Below are 11,321 nucleotides of genomic sequence, written 5' to 3' on the forward strand. Positions count from 1 at the left end.
AAAAAGAAGGAAAGGAGAAGATGGAGAAGAAGGTGAAGAGGAAGAAGAAAAATGGAGAATCGTAGAAAAAGGGAAAGTGGAATTAGTTTAGTGGTTATAATTTGGGTTTAAGAGAATTGTGGCCATCGGGTGGGATAATTTTTGGCCGAGTGGCTGTTTATGTCCTTTCTCCACTTTAAGCTGGCCAGCCAAACACTCAAAAAGCTGAAAACAGCTTAACTTATAAGCCAATCCAAACGGGCTCTTAGTTGTTTCCAAAATTATGGTGCTTAATAGCTCTCTTTGATTTCGAGACATACATGCCTTTTGCTTTTTTTTTTGTTACTGCGGATGCCTGAGTCAGTAAGGTAGGTATTATTTTGAATGTTAGTGGAATCGATGATTATATTTAATTTGACTGTTAGCATGTGCTAATTTCTTTTGCAGTCTAAGCTATGTTACAAAGCTCTGTTACAAATTAATTAGAACTTCTACTTTATCTTTCATATTTCCCAAACAAGCAAATTTTTAAACAATAGTAAAGAAATTGTAGTTTATATCATATGTTACTTAATTCAAACTTCTACGTACATTTTGTACTTCTAAGTTTCGTATGCTTTAACTTAATAAACCAAAAATGTGTTTTTTTTATTTGTGCAGATGCATCTGCAAGTTCACTTACTGACTTTCATTTGACATATGAGGTGGCTAAAAAATGCTTGGAAAATGTGTATACGGGTAAAACCGAGGACACAAGCACGCTCGGTTTCCCGATGTCATGGCTATGCTCGGGTGCATCACGACCACCTCACCGGGAACGAGGTCTCGAGCTCGAGCCGGCACGAGGCGATAAAGGTAGGGTGATTGGTCGCCACAACAGAAGACCGAAATATCCGCCCTCACCGGATATTTCGAGCTTTCAATCCCGGCGACGCACCGTCACTCGCATTTACTTGCTTTATTTAGAGTTGTACTAGGTTTAAAACTCCTCTACTATATAAACAGTGCTTCATTCATGAAAGGGGTTAACAATAAAGGGGAGAGAAACAAGCTTCATATCGGCAATTATAAGAATTCATTGAATCAATTTCCATCTGTTCTTGAGCTTCATTTTATTTATACCTCGTGATAGCTTGTAACGAAAGGATATCGACCTCGGTTTCCTAGCCCGACGTCGTACGTATCCAACACTTGGTTTGATTCGACTCTCTGTCCGCTTTTTCCTCATACATCTCATTATTTGAATCCTTAATTGAATTTAGTCACATATCTTTGGTATCTCATATAAATTTAAGCGTTTCTACATTTTAAGGTTAAACGGTTTGGCGCCCACCGTGGGGCCTTAGATAGTAGTGGCGTTCAATATAACATTGTGGTCAAACTCAATACCTGTACTTGTTCTTTAAGGTTTGATTTTCGTGTATATCGAAAATGCGGATTCACATACTCGTCAACTTCCAAGTGGAACTGAGCCATCACGAGCATGACGACGGGTCGTACATCAAACAACGCCCCCCCCCCCGTTAATCCCGGCTCCGTCGGGTCATCGGTGGGCGAACGTACACGGTCGGTGAGAACAACGGGGCCATCTTTGCGGCGGCTCAGCCCGTAACCCGAGTTGGAGCATGGCCATGGCTCGGTTGCGAAGCCCGCAAGAGATCACAAGGCAATTGCAAAATCGAGGTCGGACACCTATGTTGTTCGATCGGAACCGACGTGACACGGAGGAATTACGTGTCCCGTAGGGTAACGAGGGACTCCCGGCAAAATACCGAATTAAAGAGAATGCTTCGAAGAACTGATCAAACGAGTCGAATCGGTGAAAAAGAAGATAGAGGCGAACGATAAGAAGGTGAGAACTACAACTCGAGTAAGTCGATCAAATCCCGGGACTTGCCGGTCTTCGAAGGACCGGATTCGAAAAAAGTTTGTTCAAATGACGTTTACGCCAAGTGCGGTGCCGATGAAAATCCCCAAGAGATTTCGCATGCCCGATATCACGAAGTACAATGGAACAACACCCAAATGAGCACGTGATTGCATATACGTGCGCTATCGGGCGGCAACGACCTCGCCGATATTATGAACGGGAATCGGTGCTACTTAAGAAATTCGGGAGACCCCTGCCGAAGCGGAGCTATGATTTGGTACCATAACTCCGCCCGAGCACTCGATTGATTTATTTGCTATGCTCGCTGATGATTTCGTTAAGGCCCATGCCGGGGCCATCAAGGTCGAAACATGAAAGTCGTATTTATTCAACGTCAAGCAGCGAGACGACGAGACCCTCCGCGAGTTCGTGGCTCGATTTCAAATGGAACGCATGGACTTACCTCCGGCCACGGACGATTCGTCGTTCGGTGCTTTCACCCAAGGGCTCAATTCAGAGCTCGATCACATCAATGGCCCTAAACAAAACTTGATAGAATACTCCTGCGATCGCTCGGGTGACGTGCATAACGGATACCCGGGGCCGAAAATTGTGGTCGAAGACGATAAGATTCTCGAGGCCGCTTCGTTGTCGTGGCATTCCGGTAAAGGTTGATCGCACAAGCGGAGAGGGTGGATCGAGATTCCGTGATCGTCATATAATGTATACAATCGCCCGTACCCGCACGATCGAAGAGGAAACGGGGCGTAACACCGAATCACCAAGATTGATAAAGCGATCGGCGGGAGCGATCGAGGTCCAAACAACCGTGGGTTGGTAAACAGAAATATTGTCGATAGAGTTTCGGGAAACGGAGAGATTCCAAGGTTATCCGAGTATAACTTTTGCGTCGATGTAGCAGCTTTAGCGGCGACCGTTAGCCGAAACAAAGAAACAAGGCATCCGAGGCCCATCCAATCTGACCCGGAGAAGCGGGACAAAATCTTTATTTGTAAGTATCATCATACTCACGGTCACCGGACCGAGGATTGTCGAAAGCTGAGGGAGGAGGTGACCCGTCTGTTCAATTTGGGGCATCTTAGAGAATTTTTGAGCGAACGAGCAAAAACCCATTTTAAAAACCTGGATTCCAACAGTTAGGATAGTCAAGAGCCCCATCGGTGATACATATGATCAGCGGGAGGAACCGACGTTCCCATGGGACCGGTTATGAAGCGCACGAAGATCTCCATAACTAGGGAAAGCCGTATCCGAAACGATGATCCCGATGGCCCCATCACGTTCGATGACGAGGACATGGAAGGCATTGTGCCCAACCACATAATGACGCACCAGTAATCTCTATCCTTGTCAATAATTTTAGAATTAAACGTGTGCCGATTGATCCAGAAGCTCGGCTAATATCATCGATGGAAGAGTCATCAAACAATTGGGACTACTAGATCGAGATCGTGTCGGCCATACGAGTCCTCAATGGATTCAACATGCATGCGAAACGACTAAAGGCGAGATCACTCACCGATCGGCATGGCGTTGAATTACGCACGCAGATGAAATTTTGCGTGACGATGAGGTGATATGGGATATAACGACCGTCATGTACTGCGAATCGTGGATTCACCTCGTAAGAGCGGTTCCCTCGATCTATGCATCGTATGTTGAAATTTCGGACCCCGGAAGGTATCAAAACCGCCGCGTGGTGAATAGCAGCCGCAAAGAAATGTTCGCGGTTAAAGAATGCCTCGCTAAGACCATAAAAGCTCCGGACGGGGTGGAAGGAAGAATGTCAAATAATCACGGCACCCGATCCCGGAATCCTAAGATCGGAACGTGGACGCACTAGATGAGAGTTAAAATTCGGAGTACCGAGAACCTTTGTGGTGCCCGATGATTCGACGCCACCAAGTCCACCGTCACAGCTCGAACAAGTAACACCGTTCGCCCATCCGCCGAGAAAAGAAGGTATAACGGCCCGGGCAAGCGGGTTAACACCCGACCTCGAAAAAAAAAATTTACCGAGTTTCTTAAAACTAACTCCGATTGTTTGCTTGGTCCCATTTAGACACGATGTGTATCCCACGGGACGTGACGACCACCCAAGTCGAGAAGCTTGGATCCGAGCTTTTCCCTTGGTCAAACAAAAGCGAAGGCCGCAACCCGAGGTAAAGCATGCATTCGTCAAAGACGAGGTAACCAAGCTCCTTAATATAGGGTCCATTCGAGAGGCAAAATATCGAATTGGTTAGCTAACGTTGTAGTAGTGTCTAAAAGAGAATAAGTTTAGAATGTGCGTAGATTATAAAGATCTAAACAAAGCCTATCCGAGGATTCTTTCCTTTACTTGAAGATCGATCGCATGATCGACGCTACCGCAGTCACGACACGTCGAGTTTTCTCGATGCATATTCCGGATACAACCAAATACAAATGGACCCGCAGGATCGAGAAAAATCTCTTTTATAACTAGGTTTGGCACATATTGTTATAATGTAATGCCTTTCGCTAAAAAATGCCGGGCAACTTATCGGCGTCTAGTCATAAAAATGTTTGAACACCAAATAGGAAAATCCATGGAAGTTTATATTGATGGCATGGTCGTTAAGTCCCTGCGAGCAGAGGACCATTTGAAATTTTTGCAAGAAACGTTCAGCATTAAAAAAATACAACATGAAGCTGAACCCGGAAAAGTGTCACGACCCAACCCCATAGGCCATGACTAGTGCCCGAGCTGGACACTCGTATACACACCTGTTAACTATAATCAGCCCATAACTAGCATGATAAGGAACTTATATAAAAAGGCCGTACGTCGTCTCGAAACTCCGCCACATATATATATACATATCACAACAACTCGTTTCCCGAGAGTTACAACTCTCAACTTATAACATCGTACATAAACCGGGCGAGAGCTATCATAACACGTGGGAACGTCCCAACTATATACATGCCAACAAGGCTACCATAACACACGGCTTCAAATATATATATATATATATATATATATATATATATATATATATCTACGCAAGCCGACAAGGCTGCCACTACACACAACATCCCAAAACATAAGTCATACGTAAGTAACTGAACAAAGTAACTATATACAACCACACATATGTCTACGTACCTCTAAGTGACAACGCGTAATATATGACGGACAGGGCCCCGTCGTGCCCCACAAGCATATATATACAACAAAAAGGATCCGTACTGTAAAAATATAAAGTTCGAACAAGCGGAGCACTCCAAGATAAAGAGAATAGATATCCTAAGCACGGGCGGATCACCAAAACGAGCGTCCGTACCGCGGGCATACGAAACGTGCCCCTCACGAAGAAAGTTCGCACGAAATATGTACCGAGTATATAAACGTATGAAATACGATTGTGATTATAACCGAAATAAGAAGCGTAAAAACGAGTACAATAATCAAAATACCAAAATGCTTGCTTTTGAAACACAAATCATGCATATCAATATCATATATCATATCCAAGCTCTATTATAGGACTCGGTGAACATGGTCGCCCCGTCTTTGGCGCCATAACACAACATACCTAACATTAAAGATAACACCGTATCACGCATAACTCCGTATCACAACATAGCTCCGTATCACAAAGATAGCTCCGTAACACAAAGATAACTCCATAACACAGCATAACTCCATAACACAGCATAACACCATAATATATATATATATACCGTACCCGGCCCTCTAGTGAGGGACTTGGTGAAAGATGTAATAAATGATGCACGAGCAAGGGTGAGTAAAGTGAGTAACCATATGCATATAAATCATCTGAGACTCAATAGATAAGTAGACTAACCAACGCTCGAGTATCGTGATGATAGCCATATTAAGTTCTCTCTAAATGTCATTACGAACTATATTAAGGAAAGTCTCGTGGTCATAGTCATGTATCAAACCAATACGAGACGGCTTGTGAAAAGTTGCTGACGTTATTCATTATAGAATCCCTTAAGAATAGGAACTCTTTACGCATCATTTACTATCCAATCATATAAAAGACTCGAGGGCAATAGCTCGACTACATTAAGAATTTTAATATCAAGAAGTGAATAAGAATCATAAACATGCTCTTAACTTATGAATGTAACCCCAAAGCTCATATCGTATCTTACTTACATCTAGGACATGCCAAAAGAAAGAAGGGATAGGCTTTACATACCTTTAGCGTTTACTCGCAACACAACACGTATATGCTGCCCAATAGTACCTCAACCTATATTAAGATGTCAAGAACTACGGTTAAGCCGGGGTAATTCAAAACGTATTCTAACGTTAGTAACTCCTTTCTAAATAATTTGACGACGTTTCCTTTACATTCAAACCAACCACATACAACCAAGCCAACATCAATGATTATATGTTCAAGTATCAATCCGAGACTATTCAAACAAGACTCGAGAACACTGCAAGGTACCCGTACAACACTCCAAAACGACTCAACCAACACACAATACAACATATAATCTTCCAAGTTCAACAAGAATAACAACAACATTCTTTTCTTTCAAATTCATGAACTATACCAACAACCACACGTTATAACACTATTCACATAATTGCAAGAAACCTTACTAACATCATTTTAACCTCTACAACAGCCCACAAACAATTACAACTCCAACTTGAATCATTAAACCCTTCATTCTCATCATAAAATCCATGACAACAACAACCAAAATACCAAGTAAAATCAATTCACCATCTCTTACACAAACAGCCCCTACACGGCCTTACACCAACATACATAATTCCATGAATTTCATCCATAACTACACATTACAACACGCTCAAACCATCCTCAATACATGTAAAAGAAGATTAAACCTTACCTTTAACACTTGACTTCTCAACTTCGCTAGAATTTGTGCCTTGAATTAATACTTGTTCTTGTTGCCCTAAGATCAATCTCACATTGCTATGCACCTTCCAAAGGGTTGAAATGCTAGAAGAAAAGCTGATTTTTGATCAACAAGCTTGGAGCTCTCCATGGCTAGCCATGGCCGAGAGCTCCTCTCTCTATCCCTAGGCTTTTTTTTTTTTTTTGTTGAAGATGACAAATGATCTTATTAGTCATCAAATTGCCTTAAATATAGATCCTATAAGATGGACACATGTCCCACTCATGGCTTGAGCCAATCAAATTTGGCCATGCCATGGGTGGGACCCACACGGCCATTAACACTTAATTATCAATAGTTTAATATTAAAATAATCTCTAATACCCACTTAATAATCTAATCATGGTTAATTAATCTCTAATATCCATTAATATTTCTATACCAAGTAAAATTTATAAGCAACTTGTGCATTAAGACAAAATCGGAGGTTAAAGTCTCTACCTCGTATCCCAAAATAGTCTTGTCCTTAACTTGTCGCGATTATCTTAAAATATCCCAATGTACAAAAATACGGTATATAATAAAAAGCAGTTTCGGGAGTAGGATCCTAGTAAGTTCCTCAAGTTCATGGTGTCAAATCGGGGAATCAAAATCAATCCGATAAGATAAAAGCAATCGAAGATATCACCGTGAGAAACACATTAAAGTGGTACATGAGATTAACGGACGGATAGCACCTAAGCCGATTCATCTCCGTATCCCCTGATAAGAGCCACCGTTTCTTCTCGTTGCTCAAGAAAAAGACCGATTTTGTACGGACCCCCGAATGTCGCGCTTTGACAACTCAAAGGATACTTATCAAGTCCACCTCTCGCTCCACACACCGAAGACGAACGAGCGCTTTATTTATACCCTCGGCGGTGTCCGAGATTGCGGTAAGCGGTGTCCTGGTTCGAGAGGAGAAAGGAACGCAGTTGTTATACCCTATTTTAACCGGAGTCAAAATAGTTTATAACGTTTTGTAATTCCGGGGTTAATTAAGTCAAGGGAGTCGCCACCTAATTATTTACTATGAATTAGAGCACCTAAAGTTAATTAAAGTTATGGTCTAAAGTTAATATTATTGTAAAATCTACGAAACCAAAAAAATTCTAGGTAAGGGTTCAACTAACTTAGAGGGAAGGTATTAGACATCCTCTAAATTCCATTAATAATGGTTAATCCGACCGGACTTATATTAATTAATTGAAGCTAAAAAATGTAGATGTAGTATTTTACAACATTTAAGAAAATATCTTATAAGTATTGCTAAGGTTGTAGTTGGTCATATAAGAACGTGATTTAAAATAGGACTTATAGAAAATAATAATTTGTATAAAGAGTTTAATTACAAGTAAACTGAAGGAAATACAGGATTGTACAACGTTGTATAAATATTTGTGAAAAATAAGTTATACCAATTAACAGAGTGAAGAATTGTTATAAGACTAATAAGAGTAAAATTTTAAGGTTTTAAAATATGACGAAATCATTAGAAGTCTGAGAGGACCAAAATATAATCCAGGCCTTTCATCACTTAGAACGTTATGAAATCAATATGATTTGTCCGAAAGGTATTGTTATTATTTGGCCTTTAAATAGAATTAGCCATAAAACTAAGAAGGTTTATAAAATAACGTTAAGTTATAATTTAAAGTAGGTGGATAATTTGAAATCGAATTTAATTCTTGATCGGATCACTCAATCCACTTTAGACCCGTAAAAGAAATTAACAATGGATTTTGAAATGTCGAAATAGGCTAAATTATTAAACCATGAAAGTAAATTCCATTTCTAACTGCCCATTATCACTAAACTATCCCCACTGATTCTCCTACAATTCATCTTAAACTAAGAGACAAAAATAAGATAAAGGGGTTAGTCATACAAGGTAAATCAAAAAATACACAACAAAATAAAATAAGAGAGAAAGAAAACAGTGCAAGATCAGCCCCATTTGAGGAAAGCATTGCCGTGATCCGTTATCACGTTACGTGGGCCGAGGGCCCATAATCGTTACACGCAACCGATGAGGCCGACTCGATAAGAACGCTTCATCTGGCTTTTGGCCCAACATTGAACGCGAGTTAAGACTAATCCCTTGGACCTCGTATGCGATAAATGCGCATAAAAATGAAAAAAGAATTAGTACGGGATTAACGAGTAAGACTAAACATATATAATGCAAATTTAAAAACAAACCGAGAGATTATGTATATATTGTGTATATTTAAATATATCTCATGCATACACATTCATATGGATATTTAGATGGTCAATATTGGAAAGCTTTTGATTCAATCGAGACATTCGTGTCTATACTAATATTATTCAACAATATAATGAGGATCAGACTATCTGTTAGACAGCATAAGCACACTAACTTAAATCAAACAAGAATTAGACCAACATGCCTAAATATGTCTAAACTAGTAGATGAACACATAATATGACCGAATAGGAAAAGCGATTAACACAAACATGCATACACGAGTAATTCGACACACATAACTATCAAGTAGATAAAGTACTAAAACAACCAGAGGAAGGATCACCTTTGCGTGAACAAAAGTGAGTGTCTCGTATTTATGCTCAAACATGAACGAACCCGAACCCGATTAAAGTAACTAAAGTTTCAAACTGAAAAATGAAAATAAAAGGCAGATACGTGGTCGTTCTTTTTCGTTTTCTTATGGACAGGCTATCGCTGTTCTTTCCGTATAGCATAGTGACCGAAAAAAAATGTAAGTATTTTTTTTGACAGTTCTTGCGGATCATCCAGAACTGCTCAACCCAAACTCGAAACAAGCATTTATATGGATAGAAAAATGGCTAGGGTTTTCGCTAGGCGGGAATTTTCAACTTTCAAATATAGTCGTTGTGAGACGTCAAAATCATGACGGAAGAGAGAAGAGAAAAGGACTGATATCGATCCATAGACCCGTGACCTCTCTTGAATCTCTCGTCCTAATTTTGACCTGGAACCAAAGGTTTTTTGGAAGAGAACAAAACGGCTTTGGTTAGTATTCTAAATATTCACCAAAAATGGCGGAGCAAAGTCTTGCTACGATGAAAGAAGTGCGCAAGTGATTCATCTCGAAAACGGGGAAGGAGATTCACTTTTCTCGTGTCGGAGTTGTCGAATGGAGAGGATGAAGACAACAACATTAAACGCGTTACCCGAAACGGGCAAACAAGACCGGTAACATGAAATGCAGACTAATTTTTGCCGAAATCGATTTAGGTGAGCCGGCGGCGTTCAAGATTTGAAGGGGATTAGTGGTTTATTGTAGAAAGCGGGGAAGAGAGAAGCAGGTAAGAGAAAGATGAAAGGGGTGGCGTGAAAGAGAAAGGATTAGGTTTTTTTTTTTTTTTTTTTTTTGATGACAAGATGAAAACTGGCGCGCGCCGGGTCAAGTATTTCGGGCTTGGGCCGGATCGGGTATATTTTAGATAAATGGGATCCGTCTGTTTGGGTAATAGATCGTTGGGGTCGGGACGGCGAGAAATGGGTAATGGGTCGTCGAACTTAAAATGATGTGAATTGGTTGAAATCGTGGTCATTCCTCCTTCATTTTAATTATTCTCGCTTTTAACTTAATAACTAAGACAAAATATATTATGTGAAGACAAATAGTAATTAGTGTGTATAAAGTAAAAATTAATTTAACGAATACAAATCCTAAAATGAAACGATGGCGAACCATTTAAAATTTGTGATAAAGTAATGAAAGTAACGATGTTAATAGTAATAAAAATAGTGGTGAAAACAAAGTATTTAGCTCGTTAATAAATTTTTTTTTAAAAAAAAAAACCCAAGGAAATAAACTGGAATAAAGGAGGGATAAAATTGGGTGTCAACAGCTGTATCCGGTTTACTATGTAAGTAGAACTCTCGGTGACCCCGAAACTAGGTATCCGCATTTGAAAAAACTCGCTTTGGCTCTGTTAAGCGCATCTAGAAAATTGAAACCCTACTATCAGTGTCATCCCGTATGCGTTGTAACATCGTACCCCCTAAGGAACGTCATGCATAAACCCGAACTCGTGCCGACTAGTAAAGTGGGCCGTGGAGATTAGCGGGTATGACATTGAATACAAACCCCGACCGGATCAAATCCTACCATTGGCGATTTCGTGTCGATTTCGCACGGGGCCACGATCCCCCGAGGTCGACAAGGAAATGCTTCTTGCCTTGGGGACTAGCACGGAGTCCGGACCCTCTCACACCTGGATGGCGCGTCTAATGTGAAAGGGTCGGTGGTTAGGGATCGTTCTCAAACCCCCCTCGTGTGATGTAATAAGACACCTATTAGGACCGCCGATTTAACTAACAACGGTTCTAGTACGAGGCTATGTTTCCGCAGTTTAGAACTCGGCCAAAAGCTTCGGGAGCCGAGATCGTAGAGGCCAAATGTGATTCTCTCCTCCGGTGGTCAACCAAACGAACGGAACCTTCGAGATCAAAGATGACGAGCAGATACCAAAAAGGGCCGGGGTCCCCTTTGCGCCCCGGGGGACCCGGGGGCCCCCACAA

This window comes from Lycium ferocissimum, chromosome 11 (genome assembly GCF_029784015.1).
Source record: "Lycium ferocissimum isolate CSIRO_LF1 chromosome 11, AGI_CSIRO_Lferr_CH_V1, whole genome shotgun sequence".
NCBI lineage: Eukaryota > Viridiplantae > Streptophyta > Magnoliopsida > Solanales > Solanaceae > Lycium > Lycium ferocissimum.